Genomic DNA, 15,486 nt, shown 5'->3' on the forward strand with positions numbered 1-15,486 from the left:
GGCTGCCCCGAGCAGCGATCTGCTCCGAGAACGGCCAGCCAGATACGAAGACTGGGACCAACAGGCACTCTACGGATTTCAAATCGATCCGCAAACCGGATAAAATATTTTATGGAGAACGTGCTTTAATGGCCCTTACGATGGAGGGGCCTCCACGTCCGCATTGATTTGTGGTTACGGAGGACGACAGACCTTATCGATTGCCCCCATGTCCCTCGTCAGCCGATCCGTTTCGAGAGATTGCGATATCGCGGCCTCCGACTGCGCTACCTTCCTTCACCTAACCTTGAACGACTCGCAAATTTCGAAATTTCGCTCTAGTCGACTGGATATGGTCCCTTGTTATATTGCCTCTTTATTCATTTTCATATATACCTGTGGTCTTCTTCATTCTTTAACTGTAGGTTATATTGAGCACTATGATCTTCAGATCCACTGTTAAGTCTCTAGGTTCCCAGATTTCTACATTCCCATATATCTAGATTCTCAAGCTTCCAAACCTCTACATTCTCATACTCCTAGATTCTCATATTTCCAAACCTGCATATTTCCAAATTTTCATATTTTCCAATTTCTCAATCTCCAAATTTCCAAATGCTCAAGTCCCAAGGTGTCACATCCCTAAATCTTCAAATTTCCAAATGCTCAAGTCCCAAGGTGTCACATCCCTAAATCTCCAAATTTCCAAATTCTCAAATTTCTAATTTCTCAATTTCTCAATTCCTCAAGTTCTCATATTTTCACAATCCCAAATCTTCAAATCCATAAGTTCCTAAATTCCCAAATTTCTGCAACGCCTCAAGAAAATTTGAAAGCACGGACCATGACGAAGTACCAAGCGCGGACCATGACGAAGTTCCAAGCGTATATGTAGGCAAACGCATAGAGGTCGAAGCGGAAGCCGGTATCGGCATTTCGATATCACTTTGTCCAACGACGATAATAGTTTATGGGACACTGTTAAGGCGGATGATATTACGCCACCGTAACGCCACGGGCTTTCGATTTAATTTAAGGTATACACCGTAACGTTCCTCCGCCTTTTTACGTGGGCGTCGGGAGCGCGTGCTGCCCCGTTACCTACGATCGACGGGGTGTTACAACTCCGTACTGGACTCTTTCGAGGAACCTTTCCACTTCGATTATTCTTTGATACACGATATCAATTTTTCACGTTCGAACGAGCCGGTCATGCGATTTAATCTGGAATTAATCAGAGGCCATCGCTGCTCTCGTACGACGTCCAAATAGAATGACACTTAATTTAGAAACGACCACGGGATAAGTTTCTACATCGCGTGTCAATTATCTTCCGCATCCTTAAACGCTAACAGAGAAAGCCTATGCAAATTAAGACGATCAACCGTGTAACGTGGAATTGATTTACTCGATCCTTCACGCAAGGATCAGACCTCCTTTCGTTAATCATTTGTGAAGTGGCCACTCAACGAAACCACGCGTTTAAATGCTACTTCCATATCAATTTACCTTTCTACGTTCAAACTACGTGACGTTAATGTCAACCGTTAATTGGAATTGTACATATGATGATACTAAAATATTTTATGTTGCATAAAGGATTGTAGTGACGTACAATACGAATAGGTTATAATTGCGAATAGGTTAGGTCTATTGTGCAGATAGATGTTGCTTGTATTAGGTGTTGATGTAACTTTAATATATGTACTGAAGTAGAAGCTTGTATACACAAATTATAACATATGATATGATATTCTGTTACCAAACTGTAAATGCTTGATTTATCATGTCAAAAATTTTAGATCTTTATTTTCAGCAATGATATTTTGTTATAACTATGACAATATCTATTATGTTAAAAATTTTGTTTTAATTTTAATTTTTATTATGAACAAACTAAAAACTAACAGCAATTTATTAACTCAAAATCCATAACCAATCTCTAAATGTTCAACAGAGTCCTAAAAGGAAAATCCTAGAGTAGATACAAAAATCTTCTGTGATGTTTAAAGTATCCCTAAATTCTTAAGAGTTTGCAAAAGCTGTCCATTGAATTAAATGTTACAAAAAGTTTTTCCGAGGACAAGAAGTAAAGGTTAAACCGAGGCCATTCATCGCGTGCTACTGTAAGGAGTAACAGGCGATATCTACCGATCCTGTTAACGCTGGAGTTCTCTTCATAAATACGACACTCGGAACGTTCCCTTCTTTACGATGGTGAAACCACGCTTACCAAGAAAACAGTCTATCCATCGAATGTTCGCGATACGCACGCAGCGCGTGTACCGTTCGCCAGGAACAAGCCCCGTGCCGATCTACGACGACGTACCGGTTCATGGGACCCCGTGTATCGGCTACCGGTCCATATTAATTGCTTTCATAATTCAGACCGAGCATACGTAATACAACGACCGCGTTGCCATCGCCACTTGCCGCGTCGAGCTTTACAACGATCGCCGAACCGATTCATAATACTTTCTGTAGCCCCTTTTGCGCCCCATCTTCGTGATCGTTTATGCGATCGCACGCGAGCGAACTTTCAATTAATAAATAATTCGGCGTCGTTCATTAATTCCAGCATTTCGGAAGCGAACAGTCGGGATGCACACCTGCAATTAGCTGAGCACCGCCATAAATTCGGTCTCGAGTGTGCACGATCGATTGGGGCACTTCTCGATTTAACCCTTTTAGTGAGATGGGCAGTGGTGGGCATATCTGATGTAATTAATGGTTCAGTAATTGATATATTTGATTAGGGGCATGAGAATAAGCATTTTTATTTTTTTTGTAAAAGATAGCCTTATATGCTCTGGAAAAATATTTCATGTAGGAAAATAATTTTTGCATGGTCCATATGGTACATGTAAAGTTATAATTTTAGATGAAAAAAATAGGTCAAAAATATATTAGAAGATATATTATAAATTTTTGTACGAATATTAGCATATTATTATAATTATGTAAAACGACAATATATAATAGTATTTATATGTACACATGTAGAATGTTACACATATGTAAAATTCGTACACATATGTAAACTTCATAACAAAGTACATTTTTATATGCATCATTTGCAATCTCCTGCAGTTAATACATACTTTAAATTTTCCCCAAACCAACAACATGAAAAATTAATCAATTACTTGGAAGAATATCGAATAGAAATTAATTGTACTTCACGAGGGGCAATATCAGCAACATCGAACGATTAAGAGTTAGATTTTTATCGTTTAGGGAAACAATGAATGGTCGGCATTTTAGAGCGTGATCGAGGCACTTCGTCGACGAGAAATGAAGCCAGATGATATCTGGTACAGAATGAATTTCGCATCTAGCTCGTTAGCCCAGACGTTCGTCGAGAACGTCGGACCTTGTGAGGTCGATGGACTTTCGACGATTCTCCAGTGGTCTCTAATGGAGATTTATTATTCTTCGGAGATCGCGGTTGTTCCGGTAAAACGTCGATGATGCTCTCGATCGTCGCATTGTTCGATCCGACCGAATTACGGCGGAATGGCGAAAAAATCGCATCGTAAACCGACCGTCGAGAATTCCGATCATTTCTTTCGGCGATTCGTTATGATTTCAATTTAACAGATATTAACAAGAATTTTATGAAACATTCCGTCATAACTTTTATATCATTCTTGTAATCCGAAGTTTTTGTTATTGATATCTTAAAAGTCTATGTGCTGAGTTTCTATCTGATCTGAGCTTTGATCTGATTTTATTTGGAACAAGATGAAAATTTATGAACAAATAAAAAATATCATTCAACTATAAGTTTATTTAAAAATAAGATTTGTATTAAGGTTCAATGGTGCCACCATGATGGTACAAATATATACTTTATTATATGTTTACATAACTTATATAACCCTAAATATAACCTCACAAATAATAATCTACAAACTACACTTTACACTACATTTACTACCCTAACAATAATAATGTATTGTCACATAAATTTCCTCTCAGCTAATTAAAAAAGTTCCACAGCTGCGACCACACAATTTTCAATTTACCTCAAGTGTAAGAACAACACAGAAAATTAAATCACTTAAAACGATACGTGTGTCAATTTTCTCAAGCACAGGTCTCGTGAGAGCGGAGAACAAGACGTACCTCAAAAGTTGCAAGATTACCTTGCAGTTATCTTTAGGGTAAGCTCGAGGTGTCTGCCAAATATTAGCACAGCCGGTACAGCTGTCTCGCGTTGATTCCACCAATATTTTTTTCTTCGTTTTTTTGGTTGACCAACCCGTTCTTGACGGGTTCGAAACTAGCGATGCATTTCTCGGGTGAGCAATTTCGTACGATAATGTTATTTACTTCAAGGATCAAAGAGATCCAAAATTTCGTTGATAAGAGGAGATTAGATTTTGGTATTTTTAACTCGAGCGTGCGAACAAATATTACCAAAAAATTCGGGTTTCTTATCGATATGGGAACATTGGAGATATTAATGAAATGGGGAAGCAATAACTTGCTACAAGTCTTTCTTTAGTGAGGACCTAATTTATTTCTTAAATTAAATATATGAAAATTGAGAATACACATAATGTCCTAAATAATTTAAATGTACATAGACCACTTTATAGCAAAATTATGTGTAAAATAGAATTAACGTATGATATTAAAAAATTGACAGTTTGTGAGATATTTAAAATGTTTATATAAATGCTATTTCACTGCTGAAACTTCGTATGAACTCATTAAATTTAATAACTCTAGTTTGCTATTTAATAATATACTTCTAACAAGTAAATGTCCTAAATAAACTTCTTTTTTTAATTGATATTTAATGAATAAATATGAAAGAGTATGATCAGTTCTAAAATACATGAAGCATGTGTTCAGACAAAAATTTTTACTCTTCAATTTTGTCTCTTAAATAATCATATACCTTCAATAATTTTTCAATAATTAAATAAATCTGTATTTCCTCGTTGTATTGCAAAAACAATTTCTATGTTGTCTATAAAGAATATAGTTAAAAATATGTTAATCGATTATACGGAACTTCAGTCACGTAAATGATACTCGATATAGATTATGTTACATTTAGCACGCTGCACGGACTGCAACGATGCCAGGAATCGCGATCGAGAGCCGAAGGGACTTCACGTGAGGGATTTCGACATATCCATCCCGTTAGAAGGCATTCATTTACCGGTGAAATCGATTATGGTTAGTTAGGAAATCCACGTAGCACGCGGCAACGTCAATCAAGCAACCAGGCTTTTACCGTCTTTCTGAACCCACGCGTACCGTAACACGCACCTTGTCCTTTTCCATCACAAATTAAAACGTTCTCGAAAGCCTTCCCTCTCGGTTTTTTACGCTGGAAAGTTTTCGGACCGTGTTTAATGCAAATAACCCTATAAATGACTTCGTCCATTTAACGGTGTTAATTGAATGTGTTTGATAGCTTGCTTAAGAAAGCGTCTTGATGTACCTCCATTTGCTTTCGTGATTATCGCGTTAAGGATTGTCTCGCATTAGCGTTTTGCCTGTAGACAAAGTAGCGTTATTAGCGGAATTACTGATAGGTCTCCACATTTTACGTATACAATATACGGTAAATTATACTGAATATTCATTTTTAATTCAAATGGAACTTAAGTAAAAATGAAATTTTATTCTGTGTAGAAATATTCTGTTTCACTTATTTATATGGCAGTTGAAAATTCACAGTTTTTTCATCTTTAAAAATATAGAAGCTTAGAAATTTAGGAGCATCAAATTTTTAAACTCACATAGTCATAAACATACAAATTTGGTAATTCGGTAATTGTAATAAAAAAGTACTATTTCGAATTAAAAATATTTAGAAATTAAACAGAATATTTTAGACGGAATATGACACAAGCTTCGTTACAAGGCAAAAGGTTACTTTTTGCAGAATTTCACGGGGCACCAATCATGGCAATGTTCACAGCGGCGCGTGCCCCGGAAATTGGCTCGCAAGGGTTAATTACTTCGAGCAACTGTGCTACGGTTAATAACTCAGCCAACCACACCGATCAAAAATTGATTTTGAGCCGGTTATTCGATTCCCTAATTTCTTTTCGCACCCTGCAATTTGCACGGCTATGCTGTGCTGCAACGCGAGTGCACGCTTCAGCTTCCGGATATTTTGCTCTGCATACACTGTGATTATTGGCGTAATTTTAATATCGATTTCTTCGTGAATTCGAGGTTCCCGTTACTGCTATCTTACTTGCTTAACATTGTTTATATCTAAATTCAAGATGCTGTCGATTACGGTACACTGTAACGCAATATGATCATTATGGGTGATATCGTTATAAGTGCAACGATATTTATTTTTTGATAAATTGTTTTCCTTAATTGAGTCCTTATACTATTGATTTTTTATGAACTGTAACATATATGTTATAATAGAATAACAAAGTGAAACGTTGTATCAATAAATTGATTTTCATACAGCTCTATATGTACATGCAAATATAAATAGATATTATTTTATCAAATCTTCATATAGATTTTTGTTATTAAACTGTTATATGGACATTGTACAATTTTGCAAAAATTCATCAATTAATTTAAAGTGTATAAATAAAGAAAAATAATATTTGAAATTTTCTGCTGTTGTAATAGTTACATTAGCAACATAAATTATGTAATATATTTTTTATTAAAAATCTACCAAAGAAAGTTCGTATAGTATGAACATATGAAACAGATATATGCTTCAACTTTACATACATTACATTTTTAAATAAAAATCTAATAAAGAAACCCTGAACACCCAAAAAATATCTAAGATATACACAGTCAGTAATGCGTCAAAAACAGTACGCCTCATTTGTATAAACCAAACATCTATTTCTTACAGCGTGGGTTCTCGGTAGAGAGAAAAATCTGGGATGCGCATTTCACCCTCCGTTACGTTCAAATTTCTGGCAGATCTTGCACTTCGTTAGAGCGGATCCCCGAAAGCGTGGTAAGAATAATACATTAATGCGATGTCTGAAGAAGGTCGGGCCCCAACGTCCAAATTCGGTCGTAATGCCGCAGTTTGGAGTTTAAAGATCACCGGCTTCGGTCCTCCTGGAAACGCGAGGAACCATTCTACCGAGAGTCGAAGGAAGGAAGGGTCGTGACATGACCGATTCCGTGCGGCGATATGCCCGACGGCGCTTTCGACGACTCGCTAAATTTGGTAAGACGACTTGCTAATCGCGAGCGATACTTCTTGCACGTTGGTTTTCAGGTAGCCTAATTTGCGTCGTATACATCGCTTTGTCCCGTTTCTTCTTGCCGTTCTCTCCTTACGTCTGAGTTACACGCGGCCGATGCTCGTCCATTTTTGGTCGGTCGACCATTCGTAATGGACGTATAACATAGATTAGTAGTGATGTACGACTTCCCAGTGAAATATTTATATCTCTCTTTAAACGCTCGTCTTTCGGATCGACCCGGTATATTTATCCTTCTTCGTGCATTAACTAGATTATTACTAGTCCATGAATTTTAAAAGACTTGAAATCTTATCGAATCAAAAAACCAAAAACGCCGCAAAAATATGATCTGTCAACGAAACAGCAGGCTACCAGAAAAGACCCAGAAACTTGTACAAGTATCTCGTACTAAGTCGTGTACGTGTATCAATTGTGTCTCCAAAAAGAAAAATAGTCGAAGCGTAATATACGACGTTGTAAAATATTTGTTGAAACATAATGTATCCTTTCTATCGTTTGCGTAGCTAGAATCCCGCGATCGTTGTCAGGGTAGATTATTATCTTCCCGGGTGAAAAGTCCAAATCGATCGATCGGTCAGCAAACTCGTCAGGCTGGAACATTCCAGGTTCGCGGTATGGGATAGTCGGGTACATACAATGCGCAAACACTAGGCACGGCTATGGCGCGTTTCTACGAAAGCGTTTCCCCTCTTCTGTCGCGGTCTCTTGTTCAGGTAAGAGCCGAGTAAACGAGTTCCATTGCTCTGCCAACTTTTCAAGAGGGAGTAACGAACAGGAGAGCCTCTTTACACCCCGAGTCGTAAAACTTTGGTCGGGTCACGGCCGACAAATTGTTAGCACTGGCCTGGAAAATGAATTCGTGGAAACCAACTGGAAACGTTTCATTTATAACGCAATTTTACCCCTTCCATTTATTCAATGTTAGACGCATCACATATGTGATCGTATGTACTTCACATGTTGTATAAATTGTATATATTATTACATACATTATCATCATATTGTGTTGATCATATTGTGTATGTATATTAGTATGTCATATTACTTATGTTATGCATATTATACATATTGGTAATGTTACATATGTTGATCATATTGTGTATGTATATTAGTATGTCATATTACATATGTTATGCATATTATACATATTGGTAATGTTGCATATGTTGATCATATTGTGTATGTATATTAGTACGTCATATTACATATGTTATGCATATTATACATATTGGTAATGTTGCATATGTTGATCATATTGTGTATGTATATTAGTACATCATATTACATATATTATGCATATTACGCATATTGGTAATATTGCATATATTGATCATATTGTGTATGTATATTAGTATATCATATTACATACATAATTTGATTTTGTATATCTAATACTACATATCATAATTTGATTTTGTGTATCTAATACATGTCCTCAAAATACCTTAAACATCCCTATAAATCTTTATCTCGTTCATCATATGTGAACATATGATATTTTCTAACCGTGACATCCAGTTCCCAGCATTTAATTGAACAACAATTTCAAAAATCCTAATTTTTCCTGCCAATCGACCAGTATTCCTACCAGCTCGCTAAGTACCCCATTAAAGGTATAAAAAGCTCGTAAACCCAACCAATTCGAATCGAAACGCACAGTTCTATCGATTGATTTCTCCTAACGAGGAACGCTAACGTACACGCACGAGCTTTACCGAACACCGATTTACGAAGTGTCGAGGCTTAAAGGCGATTCGCTACGGTTAGGATCGTAAATAGTCCGATGCGGATAGGAATCGTCGTTGTTCCGGCGCGAGTTCTGCGGCCTAACGAGCACGATGAAACTGGAAAGAAGTCCTGGAACGACGAGACAGGCGCGAGGAAGATCGAGGGGACGATGTTATGGGGGTCTCGTGGCTGGTGTTGCGCACGCGACTCAACCGGCAAAGAGAGAAAAGGGGATGGATATAGGGAGACACGTGGATATATCTGATCCATGACAGCCAACCAGATAACTAACAACTTCGATTCAACGGACGCGCGACTTCTCCCACCGTGCTCCATTTTCTGCTTGTGCTCTACTCTATTTTATTGTCTCCTTGTGGGGAGAACGTCATCCACGAGATTTTGATGTAATTTTAGGATTAACGGTGGATTTGGAGATTGGGGATGGTTGAAACATTTTGGACATTTGGGAAGTTGGGAGAACTTGAGAATTGGGGAAAGCAAGCAAGGTTGAAAGACAAGTTTGAAAGACAAGGTTGAAAGGCAAGATTGAAATTTGGTAACTTGCAGACTTCAGAGTTTAGCAGTTTAGTAATGTGGAAATTTAGAAAATTCAGTAACTCGAATAATACGAAGTTAATTTGTAAATTTGGAGATGAAGAAATTTAGAAATATGAAAACTTGAAGACGTACAATTAAAAAATTTGTACCTCGATGAATTCGAACATTTGAAGATATAAAATTAAACAAGTTACAAATCATCAAATTTGATAATTTGTAGAGAAATTTATTTGAACCTCTTTGAAATAAAGGAGGACCTCCTTGAAGAACCTCCTTGAAATAAATGATACCTCAAGGTCAAATGAGATCCTGCATTTGGACTATTTTGCACCCGAGTGTAGCTTTGGTTACTCAGGTAACAGCGACGAACGGCTTTCGAAAACCGGCCATTAGGGGCAATTAGGCATGCATCATAGGCTGTAGCGTTGGATACCATACATGGCCAGAAGTCATTGGTTGTCGTAATGGTATACGAACCGAAGGAGCTCCTCTTGATTCTGATACCTGCTCCGTTAGTGCGAGAAAGACTCAACGAATATTTCATGATTACCGTTTCCTATGCTTTCTTATACCCACACTTATACTTTTTTCTACTACTGATTTCTTCACTGCTTCGTTAGATTAATATGAGATTAGGATTGTCAAAATGGTGACTCCCGTGAAGATCAATGATGAGATCTTGACTGAAGTAATTTTTCTTAAAAATACATGGTCGATCTACTGTCAGTTTTTGGACTTCGAATAAGTTTCTCAATATGTAAATTTGAAAACTTAAAATTTTATATTTGTTAAAATATGCTAACTTACTGTTTCTGTAAGTTTCTGTTAACAAATGTAAAAGAAATATCTATAAAGTAAATGAACTTTTTAATGTTCTATTTTTACAAAATTATTCAACAACAAATTGTGAACTAATTAAACAATTTCATAATTTAAGTATTCTTGCAAAAATCTTCGAGGTCTTCAAGTAATTAAAAACTTCATTAACTTCTAGATTTAAAAAATTTCATTCATGTGGTTTTAACGAGTTATTAATTTTCTCTAATGGAGAAATAGAAAGCTAAGACTATTATTTGAACGGTCAAAAATTCTTTCAAAAATTTCCCTCGTTTCAACCTCTCATACAGCAACAATACAATCGAGATTTCTTTTTATGGCAGTTATTAAATACACTATTTTACGGTTGTCGATCCTTGTTCCTCGAAAGGAATCAGGGTAACCTTGAGCAAAGTGCCAAGAGCTTCATTGGACTTTCACCCGTTCTCCAACTGTTCCTCATCCGGTATCAGGCTACTCTTTTTCCAGGACGCCTTCAGAATCCACGATTCCCGTTTGCTTCACGCGATCAACATTAAAACCTCCTTTTGAAACTAGTTCTCTAATGACACTACAACCGAGATTCCCCCTCGATCTACATACATAAACCAGAAACAGTTTATGCAACGCGGTAACGAGTCAACAGCTGATCGCGCAAGAAAGCTTAGAGAAATCGCTGGCTTTCAATTCCAGTTTCAAGAACATTACATTCTTTGTGAGACACTTGACTAATTCGTTCAATGCGAATGAAAAAAGAGGTGAAACGTTGTGTTACTAATGTTCGAAAGTTAATTATCTTGTTTCCGTTGTCAATGGCAGAAAAAATTTGTCAAGGACGACTTCCAAATCTCTGTGTTGTAATTCTGAAGGTTCAAAGTTTTGGAATTATTAGATAAAGTTACAAGGTTTTAAAATTAACAAACTCTAAAATAGTTTTCAAACTTCCAGAGTACAAATATCAAGTCCACAAATGAAGTTCCAAAGTTAGATTTTTTCTAACAATTTTTCAGTTGAAAAATTTCAAGCTTGCAGGTTTTTAGAATTCCTTAAATGTCAAGGCCTAAAAAATTCCAAAGTCGTCAAACAAAATTCAAAACCTCGTTCAAAAACTTCTAAATGCAAAATTTCTAAAGTTCAACAAAAGCAAACTTCCAAAGCTACAAAATGGTGAAGTTCCAAAGCTCGATTTTTTCTAACAATTTTTCAGTTGAAAAATTTCAAGCTTGCAGGTTTTTAGAATTCCTTAAATATCGAAGACTACAAAAATTCCAAAGTCATCAAACAAAATTCAAAACTCTCGTTCAAAAACTTTTAAATGCAAAATTTTCAAAGTTCAACGAAAGCAAACTTCCAAAGCTACAAAATGGTGAAGTTCCAAAGTTAGATTTTTTCTAACAATTTTTCAGTTGAAAAATTTCAAGCTTGCAGGTTTTTAGAATTCCTTAAATGTCAAAGCCTAAAAATTTCCAAAGTTGTCAAACAAAATTCAAAACCTCGTTCAAAAAATTCTAAATGCAAAATTTCTAAAGTTTAATCAAAGCAAACTTCCAAAGCTACAAAATGGTGAAGTTCCAAAATAAAATCTCAAAACCATGTCAAGACAATAAAAATTCGATATCACAGTACCAAGAGTGTAACATTGTATTTAAATACCGGGGGTAGAAATACATTTCCGAGTTCTACGTCTACGACCTTCGATCACAATGTGTTAATGGGTCTTCTGGTTCCCGTAGAATGCGAGGTGTTTCGAGTTTCCCTGCGCGTCCGATAGGTGATGCTGGACCTGGAGCTCGGATCCTGCAGGACGTCGACCCCGTGGGTTAGTAGAGGCACAACGGACGCGTGCGGAGAGGCCATGCACCAGCAAAGAGAGAAAGCGAGAGCAGCACAAAGATTCTCCTCTCTTCGCGTCTTTTGCCCCGTGCTGGACTGGCTCTCGCGCACGCGAGCATTCGCATAGTCGTAGATCTCAAGAATTCCCGGGTCGAATCTTCTCTCGAGCACCTGCGAGAACCATCGACATCTCTCGAGATCTTCTCGAACGATCGCCGCCAGATCGATCGATCACTGCGACGCCGATGCGTCCTCTCGATTAAACGAGCCGTCGAATTAGTTGGCGCAACGCTTTTAAACGAGGCGCCAAAACCCTGCCTTTTTAGGATCCTCTTTTGCTTCGTTTACTTTGGTTTTCAAAAAGGAAACTTTTGACGTGTCTTTACTGTGGAATTTAATTTAAAAAATTCTTCAGGTAATTAAAAGCAAAATGAGGAAAGACTACTAATTTGTTAATAATTTTGGTTTTGAAAACCAAGCTTGGCGACATGTCTTAACTGTCCAAAGTTTAATTTTAAAAATTCTTTGAATAATTAAAATCGAACAATGCAGAGTATAAGTCAAGTATATGACAGTATAAAGTACTATTATAAATGTAAAAAAATAGTGGAATGAGCAAGTGATCAAATAAAGTAAAATAGAACTACAGTTTTATTCAATAAAAAATTTGTTAAGCGTAAATTTTAATAAAAATTGAACCCTAAAAATTCTACTTCGTCCTCGATTTCAACCAACCGTTGTAAGAATGTCATACAATTCATGTAGGAGTTAGAAACCTTCGAGGAGACACTTCCTAATTAATTAACAGTCACTAATACAACGTTGTAATACCGACAATCGACGAAAACGACGGTGCTTCAATATTTGCATCGATCGAGGCAAACATTCGAAGCCAAACGTAGCCTCGGGTGCCGCTAATGTCCCAAGACGTGGAGTACGTGGATTAGGTCAAATAAAGTAGGAATTAATGAGCTATTGTTTACCTGGAAGAACCCTCAAATATTTGAACGCTGCTCGAACCCCGGAAATATTCTTTATTAGGTTCGTCGAAAATTTCCGTACACCTTACAATATAACACGAACGCTCAATGGGCTTTCGTTCAAATAAAGAAATTTCTTCGAACGCTTTAAGTAGTTGTGAAATTTTTGCGCTGCTGTTGTGTCACGAGAAAGAATTCCGTTTTCTGGTTTGATACTTTGCGCGATTGGTCATGGATAATAAAACGGACGTTTCTACTTGCAAACTTTTTGCGAAATGCAACAATGTTGGTAACGAAGGTGGTAAAAAGAACGGACTACGATTTCCACTTTATTGCTTAATGTTGTGCGGAGAATGTTTTGAAATTAAAGTTGTTCCTGTGTTAACAGTAAGGACAATCACAAATCTAAAATTTCTACAAATTTCTAAAATTAACTACAAACATAGGTATATTTAAATAGAAATTTTCAATCTAATCAATTTTATACAATTTTCAATATTATTTGAAGAATCTACTGAATTACATTCGCAATTAAATGAATAAAAATTACGTAAGTTCGATGAATTTACAAGAAGGTACTTTTCTGTCGGTAAAGCAGTTTTTAAGAAGGAACACGTACAGCTCTCTAGCATGAAAATGCGGAACTTGAAGAGACGGTCGATATAGCAGGTTTCCATTTATCGAATGCCAGTAAAGAACACCAGTAATACAGCTTTCTACTTTACCTTCCTCTACGTTATTCACCAAGCTTCCACGAATTTATAGATCCTTCGAGTCCTTGTTCTGTTTTACCGACCGATTCACAAAGATGATCTCCAGGATAACGGGTATAGAAACGGTGAAAGTGAGAGGTCATTTCCTAATTAATTTCAAGTCTGCTGCGCTTGGAATTCATACATGAAACCTTTGTTTCAAGCAGCGTGTTCGGAACTGGGAATACTACAAAATCGAAATAGTAGGGAAGGAAACAGTTTCTGGGTGTAGAAAGTCACGTATCTTTTCCTATTGAAAGTGCTTTTATCTTGTCGATCAACTCCTCGTACTTAACACGAGAAAGTGGCATTGTATCTCACTGTCGCGAATGTAGCTCGTACTTCGAGTGACATTTTTATGGAAAAATTATGAATTTATGGAACAGTAAATAGAAAATTCAATTTCTCAGACTAGTTTTCGGTTATGAAACTGTTATTTATTGACGGCGTGTGTGAAAACTTACTTACGAAAATTATGATCATAAAAATTTATGGCAAAGTTTACGTAACGATTTAAAAGTAGAGTAACATGTGAATAATCGAATAAAGAGTATGTGAAAAATGTTCGAAAAATAATGTACGCATTTCATATGTCTTTTATTAAAAGTTTGTCTAAGAAATTTATTCAAAGGACATCAAATTATGTATTCAAGAAATTCTAGAGCCTCCAAGGTGTCTTTTCAAAGTATGATCCTCAAAACTTCCTCGCGATTTTCTAATAACTCAAGCACAACCCTCACGAATGCAGATCATGCGATGCGCTCCTTAATATTCAACACCTTCTACTTGAGTGCTCTAGATTTTCAGCATAACGAACTGCATTCTCCGCTAACCCTCGATAGAGTTGGATCAATTGTAACCCAAATTCGCGAAATTTATGTAACAGCCACTATTAATCGAATACACTTATTGTATTGAATTTTATACCAATACAATAAACATTACAAATTTTGGAAAGTTGTGAGTGAAAAACTTAAGAAAAATTAAAGTAAAATTAGCTGTCAAATTAATTATAATTTATTAGTATTCTTTTTTGCTGCTAAAATTTTTGGTACACATAATTTTGCTATTTTTGCTGATTTTTAAATATTTTAGTGGCTTTTAACTTACTGTTTCATTATAGTATCATGCTATAATTCTTCAAATTATTCCTCAAACTATTTTTATGGAATATTTTTTGTTGTTATACAATCAAAATTATTTGTTAATATGAACATTGCATTTTTCAAGATCACGTCTTTGAATCGAATCACAGTCACTTCCAAATAAAATGACCAAAAACAGTATTGACATTTACATTATTTCTATTTACCAATATACCTCTAATTAATATCAAGAGTTAACATCTCAGAATTAACTTCAGCTCTTATTAATTTATTTCCCCGAACCACCCTCTTAACAAACGTATCAATGAACCCCAAGCGTACGTCAACAGATCAATTTAATATTGTATCACCGATTCCCAACGTGTGTAAGCTTAATTGTTGTTTGTAAATCATTTGGATAGATAGGAGCAGCGGTAAGAGTTCCAAGTCTTACGTTTATACGAGCGAAGGTAGGGCGTCACGGATGAAGGCGTCCAAGTAGAAGGAAGAAAGACGACGAACA

The 15,486-nt window shown here is 36.3% G+C and overlaps 1 protein-coding gene and 1 long non-coding RNA gene across 2 annotated transcripts in view; both read right to left on the reverse strand.

Annotated features, from left to right (window-relative positions):
• The window catches only part of Egfr (epidermal growth factor receptor), a 211,121-nt gene that overhangs the window by 138,385 nt on the left and 57,250 nt on the right, over positions 1 to 15,486 (reverse strand). The window lies entirely within an intron of this gene.
• On the reverse strand, positions 4,837 to 5,878 carry LOC143264533 (uncharacterized). Its single transcript, XR_013038275.1, has 3 exons — positions 5,742 to 5,878; positions 5,045 to 5,495; positions 4,837 to 4,960 (listed from the first exon to the last, which is right to left on the reverse strand). It is a non-coding gene; the product is annotated as an uncharacterized LOC143264533 (long non-coding RNA).

This window comes from Megachile rotundata, chromosome 5, assembly GCF_050947335.1.
Source record: "Megachile rotundata isolate GNS110a chromosome 5, iyMegRotu1, whole genome shotgun sequence".
NCBI classification, from domain to species: Eukaryota; Metazoa; Arthropoda; class Insecta; order Hymenoptera; family Megachilidae; genus Megachile; species Megachile rotundata.